Genomic DNA, 16,621 nt, shown 5'->3' with positions numbered 1-16,621 from the left:
GGGGGGTGCAGGGGGGAGAGCACTTGGCTCCACCTTTTACATGTTTTCTTCCCCCTGGGCTTGCCCTATGCAAATTGGGCTCAGCCAGGAGTGCTGTTCTGCCTGAAGGCCTCATTCTGGTCCTTGGGCCTCTCTCTGACCTTCCTTTGTTCTATTTTGGGGGCTTTTCCCTTCCTTGTCTTTTAGCCACTGCCATTTTGGACTCCTTTCCCTATTCTAACTACCTAACATTCCCCGCTCAAGAGATGGGAGGCCCAATTCTTTGGGAATAGGGGTGTCGAGGTCTTTCTGGCTACTTCCTGCTGAATTGGGATGACAAGGGGTATTGGGCCTCCCCCTCTTGCTAGTCTCAGGCCTCAGAGTCCTCATAGCAGTTTTCATCTAAGGGTGAGTGATATTTTCCATGATCGGCTGTAGTTTTGTATCTTTGTTGAACTGGGACCACACAGTGTAGTTTGTTGACCTGAGCAGAGACAAATAGATTCAGTTCAGTTCAGTTCAGTCGCTCGGTCGTGTCTGACTCACATGGTGTAGTTTGTTGACCTGAGCAGAGACAAACAGGGACAATTGATAATGAGTGGAACAATCATAAGCAGTACCAATATGGCATAACAAGGACTAGTAGGGGCATTTGCCAATTCCAAATTCACATTGCCAGGATGGCTCAAGTCCTTCCTTGTTCAGGGATCAGAAGATTTTTCTCCTGCCTGTTTTGGAGTACAATCCCTGCCAAGCTGTGCTGGCTCTTTAGAGCTATCCTGAGAAATTTTACCCCCAGAAACCAGATTTTGGGGGTGTTCATTAGAATGGCACTCTTTTGTAGTTCTGAATAGGTATCTGAGATCTCCCAAGGGCTCACAGGTGTATTGAGTGTCCTCTTCTGTTTACTTCCATGTCTTGACTCATAAGTAGTGAATCCAGGAGTTCTGTCCTGGTACCTTGACTACTGTGGGGGTGGGGGTCGGAGTGGGGGTAGAAAGTATTACAGGGTAGAGGCCCTTCCATGTTGGCTGAAGTTGAGCTTTTGGGGACCCATCTTTCCAGACTTATGACTTGAGTCCCTGAAGAATATAGTGGAAACTCTTTAGAATCTTTTGGGTCTGGGTTGACACACCACAAGCGTATATCCTGTTGGAATTGTCCAATGGCCATGGTAAAAGACCAGAGGGTCTGAGCCCTTGGATCTAGGAAGAGGTCATTGACATAAACAAAAGGTCTCCCATATAGCATCTCATAAGGACTAAGACCAACCCGTTCCTTAGGGGCAATTTGGGTGTGGAGGAGAGCTATTGGTAAAGCCTCCTTCCATCCCAGGGAGGTCTCCTGGGTTATCTTTTTTATTGCTGATTTTAAGAATTGGTTGGCTTCTACTTTTCCTGAAGATTGAGGCCTCCAGGCACAATGGAGATAATAAGTAATGCCCAATGCTTTAGAGACCCTTTGGGTGACCTTAGAAATAAATGGTGTCCCATTGTCACTTTGTAATGACCTTGGCAGACCAAATCTTGGAATGATTTCATGGAGCAGTTTCTTTACCACCTCCTCAGCCTTCTCAGTCTGAGTGGGAAAACCTTCAGTCCATCCTGTGAATGTATCTATCATGACTAATAGGTATTTATACCCTTGAGAAACTGGCATCGGGGTGAAGTCCATCTGCCAGTGCTCTCCTGGGTAGGTCCCACATCGTTGGATGGGCTGAACCAGCTGGGATCTTCGAGCTCCTTGGGGGTTATTTAATTAGCAAGTGGGACAAGAGGAGACCACTTGTCTTATAGTTGTTTGGAGGCCTGTTCCTCTGAAGGCCCTTTCTAGTAATCTTTGGAGGGCCTTTTCTTCTAAATGAGTTGTGGCATGTAAGGAGTCAACCAACTTCCATTGGAGGTTTCGAGGTAGAAAAAGAAGTTCCTTCTATTGGAACCACCCCATATGAGCTTCTTGAAGGCCCTCACTCTTAGCTTTTAGAATCTCACCTTCAGTGTATGAAGGAGTTTCTGGCAAATTCGTCTGTGGAACTAGGGTGGCAATGCCTATTAGGTCATTGTTTTGTAATGCTTCTCTCTTAGCTACCTGATCAGCTGCTTTGTTCCCTTGTGTCACTTCCGTGCTCCCTTTTTGGTGTCCTTTACAGTGGGAGCTCAGATCCCAACCTTTGAGTTAACATTCCCAAGGCTATTCCCTCTCTTCCATGGACATAAAGTTGGAATGCTTTCTCTGGGCCTGGAAACTTCAAGGCAGATGCCTGAGTTAAGGCTTGCTTTAATGTAGCCTCTGCCTTCTTTTAAGGAGTTCCCCACATCAGTGGAATTAAATCATCTCATCCCTTTAAGCTTTCATATAAGGGCTGGGCAATTATACCATAGTTGGGTAACCATATTCTACAATACTCAGGTAGCCCTAGGAAAGCATGGGGGAGGGCAACTAGAGGATTCCTTGTACCCGATAAGAGGACAGCCTCCTGGACCCTTGTGTAACCTGAACTCCCAGGTAAGTGACCTTTGTCTCAACCATCTTTGCCTTAGCACGGGAGACTTTATATTCCCTTTCTGCCAAAAACGTTTACAACCTGAATTGCATGTTGTTGGGCATTTTCCTCATCTGGAGAGCAGATTAGTAGTTCATCTACCTATTGTAATATTTTCCTATTAGGTCCCAGGTCCAGATCTAGGAGACCCCAGCTAAGGGCCTGTCCAGACAGGTGGGGGCTATCTCTGAACCCCTGAGGTAATACTGTTCAAGCCATCTGTTGGTGTTTTTCTCCTGGGGCCTCTCACTCAAAGGCCAAAAGATATTGGGATTCTTTAGCCAATGGTATGCAAAATAAATGCATCTTTGAGATACAAGACTGTAAACCACTTGGCACTGGATGGGATTTCTCCCAAGATTACATAGGGATTGGGTACTGTGGAATGGAGGGGGATTGCAGCTTCATTTATGATCCAGAGATCTTGAACCATTCACTAGGTTCTGTCTTTTTTCTTTACTGAGAGGATTGGGGTGTTACATGGCGAACTGGTGGGGACCAATAGCCCACAAGCAAGGAATTTATTTGTTAGAGGCTGTAGTCCCCCCTGAGCCTCTCTTTTGAGGAGATATTGTTTCCAGTGAGGAAACCGAATGGGATCTCAGAGGACAATGATGATCGGTTCTACTTGGTGGGCTTGTCTAAGAGTCCCCTGGTCCCAGACCTGGGGGTTAATTTTGTCCTCCCATAGATTTTGGTTCCTCTCTATTGGAGAAGGTGTAATGGGTTCTTCAGTAGTAACGAGGAGCTGTAGAACTCTAGGGGATGAAAAGCTTCCCATCATAAGGGTGGTCCCCAATTTAGTGAGTATATCTCTTCCCAATAAGGGAGTAGGACACTCAGCGACCACCAGAAACTGGTGGGAAAATATTTGTCCATCCCAGCAACAAAGAAGTTCTTGGGTGAATCTTTTAATAGTTGCTTTTCCTTTAGCACCCAAAATGGTATAGGTTTGGGAGGAGAAGGCTCCAGAGTAGAAGATCAAGAGAGAGTAGGTAGCCCCTGTGTCAAGCGAGAAATTTTCAGACGTACCTGCCATATCCAGTTGCACCCTTGGCTCCAGCCCTGTGATGGTTATCTGTGACAGGTGGGCTGGCTGGAGCGGGCCACTTCAGTCCTCTTGAACCATCGTGAGGGAAGGCTTGGTGCTTGACCTTGAGGCTCTTTGGTCCCGAGGACAGAGTGCTGCCCAATGTCCCAGTTGATGGCATTTGTGGCAAGCTGTTCTAGAAGACTTGTCATGGTTTGGACACTGTTTGGCCCAATGCCCCACCTGTCTACAGATTAGGCATTCGCCTCATGCCTTTTCCTTCAAGGACTTGGGGTTTGCCATAGGGCTTCTCTGGCTTCTCATGCCAGCATCTGGGCATGCCTTGTTTCTTTCCTTCTCTCCCTCTCCTGGGCCTTGGCCTCCCTCTCCTGTTCTCTGTTATAAAAGGTATTGGTGACTGTCTGGATCATTTCATCTATAGAGGCAGCAGGGTCCTGCTGCTGTAGCTGTTGTAACTTAAGTCAGATATCTGATGCACATTGGGACAGGAATTTGTCCTTTAAAATCACCTGTCTCTCATAAGAGTCTAAATCCAGATTGGTAAACTTTTGTAGGGCCTCTTTTAGCCTTTCCAGAAAGGCAATCGGGTTCTCATTGGGCTCCTGAGTTATTGCTGAGACCCAGGCATAGCTAATTACTTTTTGTTGGGCTGCTTTCAATCCTGCCTTCACACAGATTAGAAAATGATCTCTTTCCCAGACGTGCTCAGGGTCATTATAATTCTAATTAGGATCGGATGAGGGGACTGCAGTTTCCCCTACTAGGAATCTATCACTGGACATGTGAAGCCCCATTGCACACCTTCGGGCTTCCTTTAAGACCCTAGTACGTTCAGGGTCAGATAACGTTTGACTAAATATGACCATGATGTCCTTCCACGTCAAGTCAAAGGCCAAGGTAATATGTTGGGATGTATCTATATATCTGCCCACCTTCCCAGGTCTTGTTTGATCTGTCTTAGTTCTAAGAGGGAGAAGGGCTTATGGACCTGGATTGGTCCGAATTCTCCTCCAGTTTCAACTAAGGGACATACTTGAGCTGGCTTTTGTGGAGGGGGTATTCCTGGATATAGGGGCAAAGATATATTCAGATACAAGGAAGGAGCACCAGGCAACTCAAGAGCTGTGGAAGGCTCCAGTCTCTTTGAGGGTATGGGAGGTGAGCCTTTATAGGGGCATTCCTTCTCTTGGTTGCCTGTGCCTAACACCATTTGCCTAGTAAGCTCAGGTTTAGGGCATACAACAATCCCATACTTAAGACAGAGTTCCTTCATATCTTAGTTGGAAGAAAATTTGGACATAGGGGATCTCTGTTCATTTCCCTTGTCTTTTGCAGAATAATTCTAGTTGCAGGATGGTATTGTAGTTTAAACTCCCATCCTCAGGCCAGTGTTCCTCGTCTCCCAGTGGATATTGTGGCCATGCAGTGGCACAAAAGAATTTTAAGCAACTCCTCCTCAGAGTTAGAGGATCAAACAGCTTCCAGTTATCAAGGATGCATCTCAAGGGGGTCTGCCAGGAAGTGGATTGGTTATTTCCCATCTGAAAGACAGTCATGACAGGGAGGAAAAGAAAAGAAGAAAACTAATAGGCCTCCTTCAGTTTTCATGGGTGGACTTCCCTAGGGGTGAGTCTTTCTGAAGCTTATCTTACCCAGAACTGTTGCAACCTGAGATCCAGGCATCCCCTGGTCAGGGTGCAGATCCCTAGGCAAGCTGAGGCATGACAGCCTACTAGAGATCATATCCCCAGGCAGGTCGAGGCATGACGGCCTCCCGAGAATTGGGTCCCTGGGCAGGTTGAGGCATGACAACCTTTCAAGGACCAGATCCTTAGGCAGGTCAAGGCATGATGACGTCCTGGGACCCCTGAACTGGAGCTGGGCATCCCCAAGATTTCCAGCATGACCAGTGCTGGGTAGGATTAAGGGGTTGTAACTCATTGCTAGTTTGTTCACCACAGATGGGAATAGATATCATGATGTAAAGCAATCCAAGCCTGTGCCCTGAGACTGGGAAACTGAAACAGTCATAAGCCTTGTCCTCTTACTCTAAGGGACTGTAAGTCACTGATTTCTTCCCTTAGTCCTCCTTAAGAGCAGGTTAGGGTGTCTCCCCTGGTAAGCATTTCATTGTCATAGACTCACTTTAGGTAATAACAGAAGTAGTAACAAAAGAGTGGGTTATCTGACCCTGTTAGGGGCATTAAAGTATTTTAATAATAGGCTGGGTGGAGCAGCATTGCCTACAAGGGGGCAGGGTCCTGATTGTAGGAGTTAGTAATTGGCTTAAGAACTAATTTGTTTAGAGGCAACAGACCAAATGTTCCGTAAAAGAGGAGTGGAGATTTGATACAGGGGTTTGTTTGTAACTTTAGGAGAAGGGTGGTAGGGGTTTGGGCCCAAACGGCCTGCAGGGCTAATTCCCAAAGTGGCAAACATCCCTGGAAGCCCAATTGCCTTTGAAGGGATGCCAACTGATGGACTTCTAGCAGGCATTGTGTGCCTGTCACCCACCCTGGCAGATTCACTGAGAGAGACTGATGTTGTACTTGTTGTAGGAAACATGGAAGATGAAGGGATGAATATCTAGAGGGGTTGCATTTATACAGTATTTCCCTTCCAAGGACCAGCTATTTTCTGGTTGTCCCTCCAGAAGTTTGTAGAGGTGACATTGTGGGCCTGGACCAGGCTCAGGAAAGGAACATGAAACAGGAGGGAAGGAGGCAACCTTTGAAAGAATGACATAGCACAAGGGCATAACATAAACCAATTAAAATCAATTGGGTCCAAGATGACAAGTCAAATTCAAGTAAACCTTCCTAATCTGTAAGCCAACAGACACACCCGGATGTGGCAGGACAGCTCTAAGGCAGTCAAAAGATGGAGGAGTAGGTGGTTTCCCAGTGGCTGGGATGATCCTCCCACTCATTAGCATATGAATTCACTCCACTGGCAAAACCTAACCACACCACATCCCATGACCCAAGCCTGTGCCCTCAGCAATGGTCCACACCCTGAAGCATGGCTTCTCTCTGAGTCCTAACAAATCCACCTCTTACTTTTTGGCCAGGCTCAAGTCCCAGGATAGAGCTGGACAAGAGGAATAAGCAGCGGGAAAAACGAGCCAAGGAATCCCGTTCATAGCCTGCCAGAAAACCTGCTAAATTCCTGACCTGTGCTCACAGTTTTCATTGTCTTGATCCTTGGCACAGAGAAGAGTAAGGACAGAAGAACCCCCACTGGCTTGGGTAACAGCTACTGGGGCCCAGCAGATACTGCCTTTGGGACATACCAAAAAGTAGCCTCTTCAGAGTCCCTCAGTTGTGCCCACTGCTGCCCGCCTGTTCATGGGGGGGTTCAAGGAAACAAGAAACGAGAGATTGTAAAGGAATTAAGATTTTGTTAGGCATGTCCCTCTAGCCATAGGAGCGAGGATCTCCTACCTTAACTGGAGGTCTTCTGGAATCTGAGGCTGAGCAGCATAATGTTTCTGCTGAGTTCATTTATCACTGTCTCAGTTTCCAGCACAACGGGCCTCTCATCACTTCCATTGATCTGGGTTTTCTTCACATTCCGCTTCAACCATGGGAGCTTTCACCGAGTTGGGCTCCTGCTGTGTTTGGCCTCTTCCAGGCGGAGGTTGTTTCAGCCAGGTTAAATCCGAGTCACAGCATCATAGATGTCAGGCGAGTGTATGCTTCTCGGTTCTTGTCTCGTCACAACAATGATTTGGAGTGACAGACATTAAAGCCCTCAGTGTGTCACAGCTGTCGGGTCTTGAACAAACCGTGTCATAGCTCTTAGACAAGCCAGTGTTATAGCTCTATTTTATTTAGAAGATAGCAGGAGAATCCATCCTCAAAGAACAGAAGAGAGCAGAGTGTGCCAGTGCACGTGCAGTGGCAGGGTAGGGGTGGGGGCATAGAGAGACAAATAGCTTATGCATGCGGGAGAGAGAGGGAGAGAGAGAGAGAGAGACAGGGAGTGCTGGCTTCTCCTTTTATATGTTTTCTTCCCCTTGGGTCTGCCCTATGCATATTGGGCTCAGCCAGGAGTGCTGTTCTACCTGAAGTCCTCACTCCGGCCCTCAGATCTTTCTTTGACCTTCCTTTGTTCTATTTTCACAGGCTTTTCCCTTCCTTGTCTTTTGCTGCAGCTGCTAAGTCACTTCAGTCGGGTATGAGTCTGTGCGACCCCATAGACGGCAGCCCACCAGGCTTCCCCGTCCCTGGGATTTTCCAGGCAAGAACGCTGGAGTGGATTGCCATTTCCTTCTCCAACGCATGAAAGTGAAAAGTCAAAGTGAAGTCGCTCAGTCATGTCCGACTCTTCGTGACCCCATGTACTGCAGCCTACCAGACTCCTCCATCCATGGGATTTTCTAGGCAAGAGTACTGGAGTGGGTTGCCATTGCCTTCTCCCTCCTTGTCTTTTAGCCACTGCCATTTTGGACTCTTTTCCCTATTCTAACTACCTAACAAAACCATTGCACAGGGTAATGGGTGGTAGACATTAAACATTCAATGTCTTAATAATAATAACAATACTGGCTGTTAATGGTGCTGTTAGGCAGCTACCTTTACCTTTTTCAACAAATATATGCTCTGGGTTGGACATGACTGAATTCAATATTACTAGTGTTGTGATTATGAGTATGTCACAATTTCTTTGGGTCCCTGTTTCTCTGTGATAAAACTGGCAAACATCTTCCTCAAAAGAATATTTCAAAAACTGCTTGATATTATAACTTGGGATGCCATGTCACACACCAAGAAACAAACATATATCAACTGTCTACTTTTTAAATGTGCTTTGGGAAACTAGTGTTACAAGATTAGAAGCTAAAACTCCCATCATGAAAGTTTCATATTTTTATGAATATTGTAGCATTCTAACAGGTGAATGCAATAGTTTATTACTTTCATTAGCAAAATCTTGAACAAATGCTAAGGAAGCACAGAATTTTGGATTAGGCCTGCTCTGGTGCATGAAGGACAATTCTGTAAAGGAAGTGCCATTGTATCTGGGAATCAGAGAATGAAAAAAAGTTTAGCAGAAGAGGAGTGGGCTACACAAACAAATGGGACTATGAACCATCACCTCACCATGAGAAATTCAGTATTTGAATGAAATTGAATGACTAACCTCCAAAGGCATGTTGGGGTCAGAAATTTTAAACACACGCACATACAGCACATATGCAAAGACACATATGTACATTCATCCAAATGCAATGCAAAATAACTAATGCATATTGCCTTAATGCATGCTGTCGTGTATTTAGAAGTATTTTTCTTCTTTTGGCATGAGGAGTTTCCTAAGAGTCCACTGATTCTCATACTGCACTTGTCTTTGCATCCTGATTTCATGTGAGGATGGGTATAGACTCAAACTGCTGTTAACTGATTGCCAAGCACAGCCTGCTCTGGTTAAGGAAATAATGAGTTTGATTTGATACATATCCATAAAAGCTTGAAATGAGGTAAGAATCTCCTAACTTTTTTCATTAGAAACACACTTTTGAGTCCTCATACTCTTCAGATTTATGGTAAACTTGACTTCAGTCTTTCTTGATATAACTTCCTCTCCACAAGTTACTGTGAGAAGGTGAAACAACGTAACCCTGCAGTTCAAGGGTATGTACATGTACACCCCATGTGAATGCAAGCATATATGAGGGTATGTTGAAAGTCGGGTGGGGAGAGCCCCACAGCTCATGGGTGTTTGGTCCATGGGTGTTTGATAAGAGTTGGTTGGTTTAGTCACTAAGTCGTGTCTGACTCTTGCGACCCCATGGACTGTAGTCTGCCTGGCCTCTCTGTCGTTGGGATTCTCCAACAAATAATACTGGAGTGGGTTGTTCCTGACAACCTTCCTGACAAATCTTCCTATTGTTCCTGACAAATCTTCCTGACTCAGGAATCACACTCACGTCTCCTACATCAGGTCTCAAAGAATTGCAAGCAGATTCATTACCAACTGAACTACGAAGGAGGCTCTGGTTGGTAAGAGTGAGAGTATAGAAATAGTGATCTTGCCTCTAGAAGTTTCTGTTTATCACATTTAGGATACAGAAGTCTCTTTTGAATTTGCCAGCATTCAATTTGGTTTTGACCTTTTAGTTCCTGCTGCCTCCCCAGAAATGATTTAGAAATCCAGACCAGAACCAAGGTGAACAAATTTAAAACACAAACCAAAAAAAAAAAAAAAAAAAAAGTGTATTTTTAAAAACATATTTATGTTGCCACAAAACTCAGTAAATTAAGCATAATGTAGAAAGTTCCCAAATACTTCATCCTTTCCGCTCTCCCGATTCTTCCGTTATTAACATCTTGCATTAACCAGTACATTTGTTATAACTGATGAGCCAGTATTGATATAATATTTATAACTAAAGTTCATACATTGAGGTTTGTTCTTATGCTGTATATTCTATAAGTTTTTTTAAAACCTATAATGACCTGTGTCCACCATTACAGTATCATGCAAGATAGTTGCATGCCCTAAATGTTCTCTGTGTCTCATTTACTCACCCCTAACTTGTTTCCTTGAAATCCTGGCAACCACTGATGTTTTTACTGTCTCCATTGTTTTGCCCATCATACAGTTGGAAAATATAGTATGTAGCCTTTTCTAATTAGCTTCTTTCACTTACCAATAGGCATTAAACATTTTTTATGTTCTTTCAACATTTAATTACTCATTTTTTATCAGTAAATAAATCCCATAGTATGGATGAACATTTCTGTTTATCCACTTACCGACTTAAAGACATCTTGGCTGATTCCAAGTCTTGGAAATTATGAATAAAGCTGATATAAATATCAGTATGCTGTGTTTCATGTGAACATGTTTTCAGTTCATTTGGGTAGATATTAAGAAGCACGATTGGCCTGCCATTTACCAAATCTTCTAAATGCTTGAAATATTTTGATAGTGCACTGATAAGCATTCTCATTATTGGCCTGGGAAAATTAAGGGAGATTATTATGCCATGTAGCATACTTAGTATATATTCTTCCATAGCCTGATGTCCCATCCTTTTCTGGTATACCAAAACTTTGTGAATTATATATGCATAAAATAACATCACTAATATACAGCATTTTTACTAAGATTTATAATTTTAACTTCACACATGCACAATTATTGTATAGCAATCCAAAACTTGAATTTTTTCTGGTAAACCAGGAATTGGAGAATGTATCTTAATATTTCAGACTTTTAATATAATCTTCATTTTCTGATTCCTACAACTTACTTTCAGAACATAATCTGCTTTTGTTATCTTCAATTCTCACATTGCTTTTTCTCTTTTTTTCAATTCGTATGCCCTTTGGTTTAAAATTAAAAGTCCTATGTTGTCCAAAGAGCTCCTCTTTTTTCCCTTTACCAATATTTGTATGAATCTCATAAACCAGCAAAACTCTCTCAAGCTGCTGTCAAATAAATTCTTCAGTACCTTCTCTGATACAGTTAGAGACATGATTGCTTGTGTTCTAATTGGCACCACTGGTGTCCCAAAGAGGAAAAGTATATTTCTCTCTCAATATGGAATTTCTTTCCATATGCTAGAAACAGTACTTCTTGAGCTTCTTCAAGATTTTGTATATTTTATTCATACCAGGTCCCCAACACAGTGAGCCTCTAGTAGGACTCTGGGAAGTGGGGTAAGTCTTGCAGTATGTCTAGCATTGTAGAGATAGAAGATCTCTGTAGAGTGATGGGGGAAGGGAGAATTGAACACTTTGGAACTTGTCATTCTCTGAAAGGCAACTTCTATATACTTTCCCAAACCAAAGAAACACTGAAAGTGTGGTAAAGTTCTTGTTAGAAAGATTGAGATTATTATTGTCCTCAAAGTTTAGTTAATTTCTCCCTTGCACCACCTAAATCAAATTTCAGTTCAAGGACACTGAAACTGTAGGCTATGAATACACACTAAAGATTGCTCCTCTTACAATCTCAGGGCTGAACTTTTATGCACAAAGAATAATTATCAAGGCTCAATCTCAGATTGTGTAAAATTTTATGTTTCAATAGTCTTTTCAATCAAAAAGATCAGTTGCTCCCCAACTACCACCTATTTCGCTTTGCAGTAATATCTCAAACTATGCTATTTTTTTCCTAAAAATATTCATACTTTCTGGGTCATTTGTGAGACATTTTCTTACAATCTTCACATGTCTTATTTTTTTTAATGCCTTGCAGTCTTTATATATTTAAGAGTGTTTAAAAGACCTTTTAGAACTAACACTCAAAAAAAGATGTCCCTTTTATTATTGGGGACTGGAATGCAAAAGTAGGAAGTCAAGAAACACCTGGAGTAACAGGCAAATTTAGCCTTGGAGTGCAAAATGAAGCATAGCAAAGGCTAATAGAGTTTTGCCAAGAGAACACACTGGTCATAGCTAACACTCTCTCCCAACAACACAAGAGAAGACTCTATATATGGAGATCATCAGATGGCCCACATTGAAATCGGAATGATTATATTCTTTGCAGCCAAAGATGGAGGAGCCTATACAGTCAGCAAAAAACAAGACTAGGAGCGGATTGTGGCTCAGATCATGAACTCCTTATTGCCAAATTCAGACTTAAGTTGAAGGAAGTGGGGAAAACCACTAAACCATTCAGGTATGACCTAAATCCAATCCCTTATGATTATACAGTGGAAGTGAGAAATAGATTTAAGGGATTAAATCTGATAGACAGAGTGCCTGATGAACTATGGACAGAGGTTTGTGACATTCTATAGGAGACAGGGATCAAGATCATCTCCAAGAAAAAGAAATGCAAAAAAGCAAAATGGCTGTCTGAGGAGGCCATAAAAGTAGCTGAGAAAAGAAGAGAAGCAAAAAGCAAAGGAGTAAAGGAACGATATACCCATTTGGATGCAGAGTTCCAAAGAAGAGCAAGGAGAGATAAGAAAACCTTCCTCAGTGATAAGTGCAAAGAAATAGAGGAAAACAATAGAATGGGAAAGACTAGAGATCTCTTCAAGAAAATTAGAGATACCAAGGGAACATTTCATGCAAAGATGGGCTCAATAAAGGACAGAAATGATATGGACCTGAGAGAAGCAGAAGCTATTAAGAAGAGGTGGCAAGAATACATGGAAGAACTGTACAAAAAAGATATTCATGACCCAGTTAATCACAATAGTGTGATCACTCACCCAGACCCAGACATCCTGGAATGTGAAGTCAAGTGGTTTTTAAAAGCATCACTATAAACAAAGCTAGTGGAGATGATGGAATCCCAGTTGAGCTATTTCAAATCCTAAAAGATGATGCTGTGAAAGTGCTGCACTCAAAATGTCAGCAAAATTGGAAAACTCAGCAGTGGCCACAGGACTGGAAAAGGTCAGTTTTCATTCCAGTCTCAAAGAAATGCAATGCCAAAGAATACTCAAACTACGGCACAATTGCACTCATCTCACATGCTAGTGAAGTAATGCTCAAAATTCTTCAAGCCAGGCTTCAACAGTATGTGAATCATGAATTTCCATATGTTCACGCTGATTTTAGAAAAGGCAGAGGAACCAGTGATCAAATTGCCAACATCCACTGGATCATCAAAAAAGCAAGAGAGTTCCAGAAAAACATCTACTTTTGCCTTAGTGACTATGCCAAGGCCTTTGACTGTGTGGATCACAATAAACTGTGGGCAATTCTGAAAGAGATGGGAATACCAGACCAGCTGACCTGCCTCTTGAGAAACCTGTATGCAGGTCAGGAAGCAACAGTTAGAACTGGACTTGTAACAATAGATTGGTTCCAAATAGCAACAGGAGTATGTCAAGGCTGTAAATTGTCACCCCGCTTATTTAACTAATATGCAGAGTACATCACACAAAATGCCAGGCTGGATGAACCACAGCTGGAATCAAGATTGCCAGGCAAAATATCAATAACCTCAAATATGCAGATGACACCACCCATATGGCAGAAAGCAAAGAACAACTAAAGAGCCTCTTGATGGAAGTGAAAGAGGAGAGTGAAAAAGTTGGCTTAAAGCTCAACATTCAGAAAACGAAGATCATGCCATCCAGTCCCATCACTACGTGGGAAATAGATGGAGAAACAGTGGAAACAGTGGCTGACTTTATTTTTCTGGTCTCCAAAATCACTGCAGATGGTGATTGCAGCCATAAAATTAAGACTCCTTGGAAGGAAAGTTATGACCAACCTAGAGAGCATGTTAAAATACAGAGACATTACTTTACCAATAAAGGTCCATCTAGTCAAGGCTATGGTTTCTCCAGTAGTCACGTATGGATGTCAGATTTAGACTATAAATAAAGCTGAGCATTAAAGGTTTGATGCTTTTGAACTGTGATGTTGGAGAAGACTCTTGAGAGTCCCTTGAACTGCAAGGAGATCCAACTGGTCCATTCAAAAGGAGATCAGTCCTGGGTGTTCCCTGGAAGGACTGATGTTGAAGCTGAAACTCCAATATTTTGGCCACCTGATGCAAAGAACTGACTCATTTGAAAAGACCCTGATGCTGGGAAAGATTGAGGACAGGAGGAGAATGGGTCAACAGAAGATGAGATGGTTGGATGGCATCACAGGCTCAATCGACATGAGTTTGGTTGAACTCTGGGAGTTTATGACAGACAAGGAGGCCTGGTATGGTGCAGTTCATGGGGTCGCCAAGAGTTGGACATGACTGACTGACTGAACTGAACTGAAATATATTTATTGTCATAGTATTTTGGGTTTAATATAAATCATCTTGAATTGTTCTTATTGTACATTAGTCTCTTTCATTTGATTTCTTTGTTTCATTAGGCCCATGATTAAGAATTTTGAAATTTATATTGTCATTTCTCTGACTGAAACAAAAATAATGCATAAGTTTTCAGATAACCTGTTTGTATACAATCATCCTTCCTTACATTTTTTTTTCCTTTGAGTGACTAAATATCCCTTTAAAAAGAGACTCATTCTCTGTTTCAACGAAATGAATAATTGGATCACTGCTTTTGGTTCAGTGTAATCAGCTCAACTTAGGACTTGGGGCAGAACACTGGTCTAGTTTCATTCGTCTCTTTCATCTTTGGGCCTTTCTTATTTTTTTTTTTTTTTTTTTTGAGTGTAACTTGACTTACATAGTCCACATGTTGAGTGAATGTTTTATAGTGGATTTACCTTCTTTACACTTCTGGTAGGGTTGTAAATATTTTAATAGAAACTTGGGAAGAGGAATGTCAGGAGCATCAATTCTGGTAATCCCATAGTACAATGACCTGATCTACTCCTTCATTTTTATCTTCATTACACACATGTTAATATTTATTTAAAAATAAATAGCTATAAAAATCATTTTATCTCCCTAAAAATTTTGTTTTTACATTCTCATGAGAACAAAACCTACTTTCCATTTTAATATCACTTTTGTATTGAAGACTTAATGAGATATTTTCTTTTCATAGATCAAAATCTCTCATAACATAAATCTGAGAGTGGTGCTTTTAGTCTCCATCTACTCATATGATTCATACTTATTTCAAATGAAAAAAGAGAGCATAGAATGTAAGGGCTGGGTGAAAAGGAGAAAAATGAAGAAAACATAGATACTTTAAGAGAGAGACAATTTTGAATTCTACTAAAAGTCTATTTTGCAATTTTTAATCTCCAGTAAAATGATTTATGATTAATTGAATGATCTTAAAACATACTTCTTTGGAATCAATATGCAGTAAACTATTGCACACTTTTTCCAAAAATCCAAAAACGTATTACTGCTAAGTCACTTCAGTCATGTCCGACTCTGTGTGACCCCATAGACGGCAGCCCACCAGTCTAACTCACCCCTGGGATTCTCCAGGCAAGAACACTGGAGTGGGTTGCCATTTCCTTCTCCAATGCATGAGAGTGAAAAGTGAAAGCGGAGTCGCTCAGTCGTGTCTGATTCTTAACGACCCCATGGACTGTAGCCCACCAGGCTCCTCCATCCATGGGATTTTCCAGACAAGAGTATTGGAATGGGGTGCCATTGCCTTCTCTGAAAGATATATTATTTATAAGTAATTTGAAAATTCAATATTTTTTGCCATTGTTTATATATATATATATTTTAATTTTTTAATTTTAAAATCTTTAATTCTTACATGCGTTCCCAAACATGAACCCCCCTCCCACCTCCCTCCCCATAACATCTCTCTGGGTCATCCCCATGCACCAGCCCCAAGCATGCTGTATCCTGTGTCAGACATAGACTGGTGATTCGATTCTTACATGATAGTATACATGTTTCAATGCCATTCTCCCAAATCATCCCACCCTCTCCCTCTCCCTCTGAGTCCAAAAGTCCGTTATACACATCTGTGTCTTTTTTGCTGTCTTGCATACAGGGTCGTCATTGCCATCTTTCTAAATTCTATATATATATGTTAGTATACTGTACTGGAGCCGATTATACAGAGTGAAGTAAGCCAGAAAGAAAACACCAATAATGTTTTAAACAGCTTGAGAAATGTAAACAATAATTTATATTCTTGCTTATTACCTGAATCTGATAAAAATTCTGCATGTTTTTAAGTAGCATGGATAAAAGAACACATGCAAAGTGAAACTTTAGAGTTACAAGTGGTGCAGTACAATGGAAAAGGACACAGCCATAGTATTGGGGTTTATAGTTATCTTCTGTCACTTACTACCTGTGAGACTTTGTTACTTCATGCTGTATTCCTCAGTTTCCTCATCTTCAGTATGATTAGCAGTACCTACCACATAGGGGAAATTCTATGAAGATTCAGTGTGTCAATCCATGTAAAACCCTTAAAACTATGTCTATCACAACATAAAAACTAGACCAATTTTCATTCTTTTCAATGAACACACATTTTTCAAATGGCCAACATGTGTCTGGACCAATTGCATTTTATATTTGTTCTATGTAATGTGAAATGGGTTTATGGCATATCTGTATAGCCAGTGCAGATTCATATTCAGACTGTGTAACGTACAGAATCAAATGGAGAAAAAAAAAAAAAAAAAAAAACTCCACTCCAAAATCTTATTACCCGAGCTGCCATCCAT

This window comes from Ovis aries, chromosome 17 (genome assembly GCF_016772045.2).
Source record: "Ovis aries strain OAR_USU_Benz2616 breed Rambouillet chromosome 17, ARS-UI_Ramb_v3.0, whole genome shotgun sequence".
NCBI lineage: Eukaryota > Metazoa > Chordata > Mammalia > Artiodactyla > Bovidae > Ovis > Ovis aries.
Note: the sequence above shows the minus strand (reverse complement) of the source record.